The 10,904-nt window shown below is 49.5% G+C and overlaps 1 long non-coding RNA gene across 3 annotated transcripts in view; it reads left to right on the forward strand.

Moving 5' to 3' along the window:
* The window catches only part of LOC309529000, a 70,815-nt gene extending 60,359 nt beyond the window's left edge, over positions 1-10,456 (forward strand). For all 3 annotated transcript variants that reach the window (XR_014218017.1, XR_014218018.1, XR_014218019.1), the window contains 2 exons: positions 4,362-5,289; positions 10,098-10,456. This is a non-coding gene — a long non-coding RNA (uncharacterized lncRNA). The remainder of the gene's footprint in view (positions 1-4,361; positions 5,290-10,097) is intronic.
* Positions 10,457-10,904: the final 448 nt, after the last annotated feature.

Raw genomic sequence — 10,904 nt, forward strand, 5'->3', positions numbered from 1 at the left:
TGTTGTTGCAACCTGCTGAGCACCTCCCTCACGTCTCGGTCGTGAGCTTGCTGCGAGTCCGAGAAAATCAGGATGTCATCCAGGAAGCAGACGCATGTCTTGTAGAGGAGTCCCTCCAACACGTGATGCATAAAAGCTTGAAAACAGTGAGAGCCATTTTGTAATCCAAAGGGCATAACCCTGTACTCGTAGGTGCCCAGCGGTGTGAACATGGCCGTCTTCCACTCATCGCCCTCCCGCATGCGGATGAGATTGTACGCCCCTCGTAGGTCCAACTTGGTGAACACGCGTCCCTTGCGCACCGTCGCGAGGAGGTCGTCAATCCTGGGCATGGGGTAATCAGACGGTTTGGTCATCTGGTTCAAAAGGCGGTAGTCCACAACGAGTCTTTTTTGGGGCGTGTCTTTCTTTTTCACGAAGAAAACGGGACTGCCCCCCACTGCCTTGGACTCTCTGATGAAGCCACGCTCCAGGTTATGCTTGATGAACTGTTTGAGTTCCTGCATTTCATCTTCAGACATGGAGTATAGCCGCCCCTTCGGCAGCGTCGCCCCCGGTAGGAGGTCAATCTTGCAGTCATATGGCCGGTGAGGGGGTAGCTTGTCCGCCTCCTTCTCGCAGAAGACCTCCAAAAAGTTCGCGTATTTGTGGGGGACCGCTTGCAACGTTCCCAACTGCAGTTGTGATTCCTCCTCCTCTCCCTCCCGTCGGGGCAGGATGCAGTGTTCTGCGCAATAAGAGGAGCCGAAGATCAGTTGTCTCTGGTACCAAGCCAGTGTCGGACTGTGCCTGTCCAGCCAACTCATGCCCAACACAATGGGCGTGTCCGACAGTTGGGTGACATTAAAACTGATGACTTCCCTGTGGTTGCCAAGGCGCATCACCATTGGTGGCGTCTGCTTCACCACCTGCCCCCCTAGCAACTCTCTGCCATCCACTGTGACGACTTGCAGGGGCAGAGTGGCAGGCAATAGCTGTATAGCGTGCTGCTCCACAAAGCTCTGCGCTATAAAGTCTGCGTTGCTTCCAGAATCCACGGAAAGCGGCACTTCGATAGTGACGCCGTTGGGTAGCTGGAGAGACGCTGTGAGCTGCACCACTGGTTTGGGTGGGAGGGGATCCGTGGGTTGCAATATCGCTGGGGGCTGCTTCACAGATGCGTCTGGCTGGGCCCCAGTGCCTCCGTCTCCAGCCAGACATCGTCGTTTCCCTGCTGTGGTTCTCCTTGCTGCGTTGCTGCAGTCACCATTGCTGAGGCTGCAGTGTGCTTGTGGAGCCTCCGGGGACACTCCTTCGCCAAATGGCCTGGATCCTCGCAGATGTAACACTTCCTGTTCCCTCTAGGAGGCTTCGCTTTCACTGCTGCCGGTGCTAGGGCTCTGGCTGCTGACTGAGCCCTTGCACCTCCAACCTCCATCGGTTCCCCTCCCCCTCCTGGCGGAGGTGTGGATTGCGCACGCGCTGCTTCCCTCGGAACGAAAGAGAAACTTCTCGCTGCTTCGCGCCCTCCACGTCCTTCATCTCTGCACCATGGACGTTCTTCCAGCCTCACCCCCACAGTCAGCGCCCTTTGGACCACCTCCTGCGTGCTTCGGGGCCTCTCCCCCCTTGCAATTTCATCCTTAACCGCAGAACTTAGACCCTCCCAGAAGAGGTCTCTGACAGGGGGCGAATCCCGATCCCATTCTAAAGCACTGACCAGCGCAAAAAATCGGGCGTGATACTGCCGGACGCTCGCCCTCCCTTGTTTTAGTCCATGAATCTCCCGTCTGGCAAGATCCACATCAATAGTAGACAAAAAACACGCATCCATCGCTTTGATAAAGGCATCTGCATTCTGAAGCGCCGGATCTTTATCCCTCCACAAATTGCGCAGCCAGGCTTTGGCATCCCCATGCAAATGGGACAATATGAACCCCACCTTCTCTTCCTCATCTCTAAAGTCTTTTGCCAGCAGTTGCAGTGCGCACATTACGTCTGCTCTAAAATTAGGGTACTGTTGCAAAGTCCCATCGAAGTGAGCCACAAGCCCTCCTGCTCTCCGTGCCAATCCCACGCCCTCCGGTCTGGGTCCCGGTTGCCCTTGCTTAACAAGCATTTCAAACCTGGCGTGTAGGTCTCTGTAGGCGGCTGTAGTCTCCTCCTCCCGTTTCTTGGAAGCCAATACCTCTGAGGACAACTGGGTCACTGCCTCTTGCAGCGCGGAGATCCTCTGTTCTTCCGTCATCTTGCTAACCTTTGTGAGCTTGCTTACAGACACCCCTCTTCCTCCCCTAGCGGCTTCTGCTCCCGCTGCGAGGTTTCAGGTTTCTGAAGCTTTGAAGAGATGGGTCTTACTGTCAGAGCTGCTACCAGGTCCCAGCTCACATAGGACCACGCCACACAGCGTCCACTTTAAAAGAGTCTTTATTGAGTTACAGGTTTCATTTCCGAACTGCAGCGTGCAGCTCTACACCTTCTGCCCTAGGTCGGCGAAGACCCATCTGAGTCCCCGCCTCTTGCACACCAGCTTAATACCCTAGCCTTGCTCCACCTCCTTCGCCTCTCCCTACGTCTCTGGGTCCTTCTGCCCCCCTGGGACTCCTCCCTTCTACTCTCCTCTGACGCTGACCCCCCTGATCCTTCCGCTTCCTTTCGGCGGGCTTTGGGACCTGGCTCACTCTCCGGGCTGCTTACTGCTCCAGCTTCCGCTGCATTTGAACTTGGCGCGCGCGCCCAACTCTCTACTTTCCTCTTGACCGTTGCCTCGCTCTCTGAGGAGGGCGTGACCACCCCTGACTCGTGCCCTCCCTCCTGCTGACGGCCTCCGGAACCCGATGCCTGGCTGCCTTCCTCCCTGCTGCTCTCAGTCTTGAGCGTGGGTCCCGACTTCCAGCTGCTGCTCTCTGAATCTCCTCTGTTCCCTTCCTCCTGGGGTGTCCCCCCGGATCCCCCCCTTGCTCTGCTCACTGGGGCTCCCTTTTGGGAGTCCTCTGACTCACTGCTTAGGCTTGGAGATCTCGGGTCGTCATCATCACTCATTCTCCCTTCGGCTTCCTCCCCCTCGCTCTCTGTTTCCACCCTTCTCTGCGTCTCTGCTTCTGAACCCCTGACATTTACGAACTCCGCAAAACCGGAAGTAGTGTCCCAGGTTGCAAACTTTACCTCAGTCTATGAACAGAAGCCGACTGGTGGAAGGGCACTGGCGGTGGGAGGCCCCATTAGGGAAAACGCGCCTCTGTTTAAGAACGATTTCAGTTTAAGAACGGACTTCCAGAACAGATTACCATATTTTTTGCTCTATAAGATGCACCAGACCACAAGACGCACCTAGTTTTTGGAGGAGGAAAACAAACAAAAAAATATTCTGAATCTCAGAAGCCAGACCAGCAAGAGGGATCGTTGTGCAGTGAAAGTAGTGGGAGGCCCCATTAGGGAAAACACACCTCTGTTTAAGAACGGATTTGGTTTAAGAACGGACTTCCAGAACAGATTAAGTTCATAAACCGAGGTACTGTACATACATACTGAAGCAGACATACCAAGGAGAGCATCAAATTCTGAAGCCAAAGAGGCTCCTCATTCTTGTTTAGAATCTCGACGAGTCTCCTCGGCTAATTTGGTTTATACATTGGCTTTGGGTCTCATTTGATTTCCCTCCTTCCCCCTGCGCTTTCTATAACTGTGGCATTCTCCTCTCCAATGCACAGACATAATGAGATGCTAAATCTTTCTTTAGGCAATGTTTAATCCACATTTTAGATTTAAGAAGCACACAGACCAAAATTCTCTCTCTGCCGCGCGCTGTATCTAGCCGAATGGTTAAATACATATTTATATCAATTCTACCCGCCGCTGCCCTCTCTCCGAAATAGTTTCATTCAGAGCAACCAGACCAGGGAAAGCGGCTAAATATTAAAATGCATGATATTTATAAGAAAATTTGTTATGCAAATGTATTTTTAAAGCAAGCGTTTTGACTGATACTTTTCCGCCCCTTCCAAATATCACAACATGTTTTCCTTTGAGAAAGGGATCCACAAATAGCTGCGGAGTCTGTGATCGCTGGCAAAATATTTAATTTCAAACCTGCGCTGCTCTCCGGTTGGCAATACGAACGTTGGACAAGCATCTGCCAAGGCAGCCTTAAAGTCAGGGCCTTTTTTGCAAATCTCCAAAGTCAAGGCAGAGAAGCTTCTCCAGAATAGCATCTGCAGAGCAAAATGCAAAAGTGGGGGGCTGGGGTCAAACCCTGAGCATTAAGGGTCAAACCCTGAGCATAGGAAGAAGCTTTGCCTGTCCAGTGTATTATGAAATGCGTTGCGCAGCATCCTTCCACAAGCATCCATCGGGTTTGATCTTCCTCTTTTTTTAATCCTCAGAAACTCTGTAATTCGCATCATCCCATCATATCAGGTGACAAAGGAAACAATCTGCAGCCGCGGATCCGCAAACAAGGGAAGCCGAGAGCTCCAGTAAAGGAGCACAATGCATTTTATTGGCTTTCAAAGTCCTCCCGCCTTTGTCAAAGGAAACCTCTCCTCTAAGTGCACCTTGAAGAGGGCTGATTGTTGGGTGTCATCACACTCTCCATTGTCTGGCAAGGAAGACGGAGACCCCGCTGTCTGCCCAAGGTCAACACTTACAGCAAGAGGAGGAATGCAGGAAACTGCTGGCACCTTGGCCTCAGAAAGTCCAGAGGTCTTTTATTCGCTCATTCAGGAACAGCTGCTGAGAGACGTGTGTGTGTGTGTGTGTGTGTGTATGTGTGTGTGTGTGTGTGTGTGTGTGTGTGTGTGAAAGTTGTCTATCTGTCTGCCCACCTCTTCTCTGTGGTTCTGTGATTCACTCAGACACCTCTTAAGCAGGGCTCAGCAAACTTTTTCAGCCATGGGATGGTCCACCATCCCTCAGACCTTGTGGGGAGCCAGACTATATGGGGGGGGGATGAACAAATTCCTATGCCCCAGAAATAACCCAGAGATGCATTTTAAATAAAAGGACACATTCTACTCATGTAAAAACACCCTGATTCCTGGACCGTCCATGGGGTGGATTGAGAAGGCGATTGGGCCGGATCTGGCCCACGGGCCTTAGGTTGCCCACCCTTGCTCTTAAGAATACCTTCTGAATACCAGTTCCTGGAAACTGCAGAAGGGGAGAGTTACTCTTGTGCTCAAATCCTGCTTTGGGGCATCTGGTTGGCCACCATGAGAAGCAGAAGGTGGACTGGATGATCCATTGGCCTGCTCCACCAGGGATCCTCTGGCATCCAGATTTTGCATGATGGTTCCTCAGACTGGCAAACAGGTTTTCATAGAATCATAGAATCATAGAATCCTAGAGTTGGAAGAGGCCACAAGGGCCATCGAGTCCAACCCCCTGCCAAGCAGGAAACACCATCAGAGCACTCCTGACATATGGTTGTCAAGCCTCTGCTTAAAGACCTCCAAAGTAGGAGACTCCACCACACTCCTTGGCAGCAAATTCCACTGTCGAACAGCTCTTACTGTCAGGAAGTTCTTCCTCATGTTTAGGTGGAATCTTTTTTCTTGTAGTTTGGATCCATTGCTCCGTGTCCGCTTCTCTGGAGCAGCAGAAAACAACCTTTCTCCCTCCTCTATGTGACATCCTTTTATATATTTGAACATGGCTATCATATCACCCCTTAACCTCCTCTTCTCCAGGCTAAACATGCCCAGCTCCCTTAGCCGTTCCTCATAAGGCATCGTTTCCAGGCCTTGGACCATTTTGGTTGCCCTCCTCTGGACACATTCCAGTTTGTCAGTGTCCTTCTTGAACTGTGGTGCCCAGAACTGGACACAGTACTCCAGGTGAGGTCTGACCAGAGCAGAATACAGTGGCACTATTACTTCCCTTGATCTAGATGCTATACTCCTATTGATGCAGCCCAGAATTGCATTGGCTTTTTTAGCTGCCGCGTCACACTGTTGGCTCATGTCAAGTTTGTGGTCAACCAAGACTCCTAGATAGAATCATAGAATCATAGAATCATAGAATCATAGAATCATAGAGTTGGAAGAGACCACAAGGGCCATCGAGTCCAACCCCCTGCCAAGCAGGAAACACCATCAGAGCACTCCTGACATATGGTTGTCAAGCCTCTGCTTAAAGACCTCCAAAGTAGGAGACTCCACCACACTCCTTGGCAGCAAATTCCACTGTCGAACAGCTCTTACTGTCAGGAAGTTCTTCCTAATGTTTAGGTGGAATCTTCTTTCTTGTGGTTTGGATCCATTGCTCCGTGTCCACTTCTCCGGAGCAGCAGAAAACAACCTTTCTCCCTCCTGTATGTGACATCCTTTTATATATTTGAACATGGCTATCATATCACCCCTTAACCTCCTCTTCTCCAGGCTAAACATGCCCAGCTCCCTTAGCCGTTCCTCATAAGGCATCGTTTCCAGGCCTTGGACCATTTTGGTTGCCCTCCTCTGGACACGTTCCAGTTTGTCAGTGTCCTTCTTGAATTGTGGTGCCCAGAACTGGACACAGTACTCCAGGTGTGGTCTGACCAGAGCAGAATACAGTGGCACTATTACTTCCCTTGATCTAGATGCTATACTCCTATTGATGCAGCCCAGAATTGCATTGGCTTTTTTAGCTGCCGCGTCACACTGTTGGCTCATGTCAAGTTTGTGGTCAACCAAGACTCCTAGATCCTTTTCACATGTACTGCTCTCAAGCCAGGTGTCCCCCATCTTGTATTTGTGCCTCTCATTTTTTTTGCCCAAGTGCAATACTTTACATTTCTCCCTGTTAAAATTCATCTTGTTTGTTTTGACCCAGTTCTCTAATCTGTCAAGGTCGTTTTGAAGTGTGATCCTGTCCTCTGGGGTGTTAGCCACCCCTCCCAGTTTGGTGTCATCTGCAAATTTGATCAGGATGCCCTTGAGTCCATCATCCAAGTCGTTGATAAAGATGTTGAATAAGACCGGGCCCAAGACAGAACCCTGTGGCACCCCACTAGTCACTCTTCTCCAGGATGAAGAGGAACCATTGATGAGCACCCTTTGGGTTCGGTCAGTCAGCCAGTTACAAATCCACTGAGTGATAGCATAGTCAAGACCGCATTTTACCAGCTTCTTTACAAGAATATCATGGGGCACCTTGTCAACTGCCTTGCTGAAATCAAGGTAGGCTACATCCACTGCGTTCCCTTCATCTACCAGGCTTGTAATTCTGTCAAAAAACAAGATCAGGTTAGTCTGACATGACTTATTTTTCAGAAATCCATGCTGACTATTGGTGATCACAGCATTCCTTTCTAGGTGCTCACAAACTGTTTGCTTAATGATCTGTTCCAGAATCTTCCCTGGTATTGATGTCAGACTGACTGGGCGGTAATTATTTGGGTCCTCTCTTTTCCCCTTTTTGAAAATAGGGACAACATTTGCCCTCCTCCAGTCTGCCAGGACTTCGCCTGTTCTCCAGGAATTCTCAAAGATGACTGCCAGTGGTTCTGAGATCACATCTGCCAGTTCTTTTAATACTCTTGGATGCAGTTCATCTGGCCCTGGAGACTTGAATACATCTAAACTAGCCAAATATTCTTGTACTATCTCCTTAGTTATTCTGGGCTGTGTTTCCTTTGCTGAATCATTTGCTCCAAATTCTTCAGGTCGGGCATTGTTTTCTTTATCGGAGAAGACTGAGGCAAAGAAGGCATTGAGGAGTTCAGCCCTTTCTGTGTCCCCTGTTTGCATTTCACCATCTTCTCCTCTGAGTGACCCCATTGTTTCTTTGTTCTTCCTTTTGCTACGAACATACCCATAAAAGCCTTTTTTGTTGCTTTTAACCTCTCTAGCAAGCCTGAGTTCATTCTGTGCTTTAGCTTTTCTGACTTTGTGTCTACACGTGCTGGCTATTTGTTTGAATTCCTCTTTGGTGGTTTCCCCCCTTTTCCATTTTTTGTACACATCCTTTTTTAATCTTAATTCAGTTAAAAGTTCTTTAGATAGCCACCCTGGCTTCTTTAGGCACCTTCCATGTTTCCGTCTCATTGGTATTGCCTGACGTTGTGCTTTTAGTATCTCCCTCTTAACAAACTCCCAACCATCATGAACTCCCTTTCCTTTTAGTATTGTTGTCCATGGGATCTCACCCAGCACTTCCCTAAGTTTTATGAAGTCGGCTTTCTTAAAGTCAAGAAATTGAGTCCTAGTATGCTTGGCTGCTCCTTTCCGCTGTATAGTAAACTTCAGAAGAGCATGATCACTCGCGCCTAATGATCCTTCCACTTCTACCCCACTAACCAGGTCATCAACATTGGTTAGGACCAGATCTAAAATGGCTGTGCCTCTTGTTGCTTCTCCCACTTTCTGGACAATGAAGTTGTCTGCAAGGCCAGTGAGGAATCTGTTTGACCTTATGCTCTTGGCTGAGTTTGACGTCCAACAAATATCCGGGTAATTGAAGTCCCCCATTACTACTATCTCCCTTCCTTTTGCATGCTTGGCCATCTGTTCCAGGAAGGCATCATCTATGTCCTCCGTTTGGCTTGGGGATCTATAGTAAACTCCCACAATGAGGTCTCTGTTATTCTTCTCTCCCTTAATTTTGACCCAAATGCTCTCACTTTGGCTTTGAGGATCTAAATCTTGGATCTCTTCACAGGTATACACATCCCTGACATATAACGCCACTCCTCCTCCTTTCTTGTCTGGTCTGTTTCTCTGAAATAGATTGTATCCCCCCATTATTACATTCCAATCGTGGGACTTATCCCACCAGGTTTCAGTGATGCCTATTATGTCATATTTAGTTTGCTGTACCAAGAGCTCAAGCTCATCTTGTTTATTTCCCATGCTTTGCGCATTAGTGTACAGACATTGAAGTCCATTAATCATTCCCCCGTGTCTCTTATTTAAGGATTTTTTCCTCCCACCACTAGGTCTGCGTGCTGTTTGCTCCATTTAGTCTATGACATTTGGATGATCATCTTCATCAATCGATAGGCTCCTACCTTCAGGAGCACTGTCTCCCTCCCCCACATTAGTCAGTTTAAAGCCCTCCTGATGAGGTTTCTGAGATTTTTGGCAAAAACATTTCTCCCAACCGTTGTGAGGTGCAGCCCATCGCTTGCCAGAAGTCCATCTTCAAGAAACTGCAGTCCGTGATCTAAGAATCCAAACCGTTCCTGTTTACACCATTTGCGAAGCCAGCTGTTCACTTCCACTATTTTCCCCTCTCTCCCTGGGCCACGTCGTTCAACTGGGAGGACAGATGAGATGACAATTTGTGCATTTAGTTGCTTCAATTTCCTGCCGAGAGCCTCGTAGTCTCTTTTGATCTTCTGGAGGCTATTGCTTGCAGTGTCATTGGTTCCCACATGAACCAAGAGGAAGGGGTATTTGTCAATGGGTTTTATGATTCCTTGCAGTCGTTCAGTTACATCTTGGATCTTAGCCCCGGGGAGACAGCACACTTCCCGAGACATCTTGTCAGGCCCACAGATCACTGCTTCTGTTCCCCTCAGTAGGGAATCCCCTATCACCACTACACGCCTCCTCTTGGGTTTGGTTGGGGTTCTTCCGTGAGCTGTCCGTTCCAAGGTTGCCTGCACATTCCCTGAGGACTGACTTTGCTGCTCGTCTTCATATACCTGATCGACTGTAATGAGGGAGAGATCCTCAAATGGAGTCTGCTCTTCGTCTTCCATGCTAGGGGAGAGGACCTCAAAGCGATTGTGTATTTCTAAGCAATCAGAGTGAACCCTGGGCCTCCTACTTCTTTGAGTCACGTTTCTCCATATATCTGGCTCCTGTGTTGGTGAACTAGACTCCTTCTCAGGGGAGTCCCCTGTCTCCTCCTTGGTGGGGACGGTGTGCTCTGTTGCTTCCAAGAAGAGCTCCAGCTCTCTAATTCTTTGGAGCGTAGCTACACGTTCCTCCAGTTGCTGGACTTTGTCTTTTAAGAGGGCAATCAACATGCAATTGCTGCAGATAAAGCTGCCTGCAACCTTTGGCAAGATGGCAAACATTGCGCAGGAACCACAGGCGACTGCAGCTGTTCCCTCCCCTTCCATCTTGAGATCGTGTCGTTGGGGTTGTAGATCCTTTTCACATGTACTGCTCTCAAGCCAGGTGTCAAGCCAGGTTTTCATCCAAGTTTGGATAGCATAAGAAAAACCCTGCAGGAACAGACCAATGGACTGTCTAGTCCACCGTCTTGTTCCTGCTGTGGCCAGCCTGATGCCCTCAAGGGAACCCCACAAGCGGGATCTGAGCACAAAAGCAACTCTCTCCTCCTGTGGTGTCTGGTCAAGGCTGTTCTCCAACTGGAGCGCTCACAGGCCAGTGTTTCCAAGTTGTTGGTGTGTATACTACATTTTTTTTTAGAATTGCCTTGAGACAGTCTTTAAACCTCTTTTCTAGACCACCAGCATTACACTTTCCAACTTTAAGTTCGGAATAGAGTGGTTGCTTTGGAACACGATCATCAGGCATCCGCACAACATGACTGTCAGGGAACTGCCATCAGAGGCAAGAGGAGAGGTAAGACACTCCCATGATACAGGGGAGGGAACTAGCAAGGAGAGAGAGAGAGCTTCCACTGGGGAAGGAAATCCAGGGGGCACCAGGTAGAAAGGGGAGGCTGAGAGTACTGCGGAGGGGAGGCTCCGAGACTCTTCCAGTGAAATCAGCGGAGAGAGCACAGGACCTCCGCTTGGCACGCCCACGCTGTGCAGAAGGCTTCCGCGCGGAGAATCTAGGCAGAGACTTGGAGTCAAGGAACTTTTATGTTGGAGGAAGTTTAGGAGACGCCCACTGACGGATTCTGCCAGTGACTGAGACAGTCGCGTTGTAAGGGGCTGTCAAACCAGGGAAAGGTTTAGCTATACAACCACCTTGGAGCAGTTTGCAGTTTACGCACAAGCAACCCCAATTCCCATTACAATGACC

The sequence above is a fragment of the Podarcis vaucheri genome, assembly GCF_965113315.1.
Source record: "Podarcis vaucheri genome assembly, chromosome: 1".
NCBI classification, from domain to species: Eukaryota; Metazoa; Chordata; class Lepidosauria; order Squamata; family Lacertidae; genus Podarcis; species Podarcis vaucheri.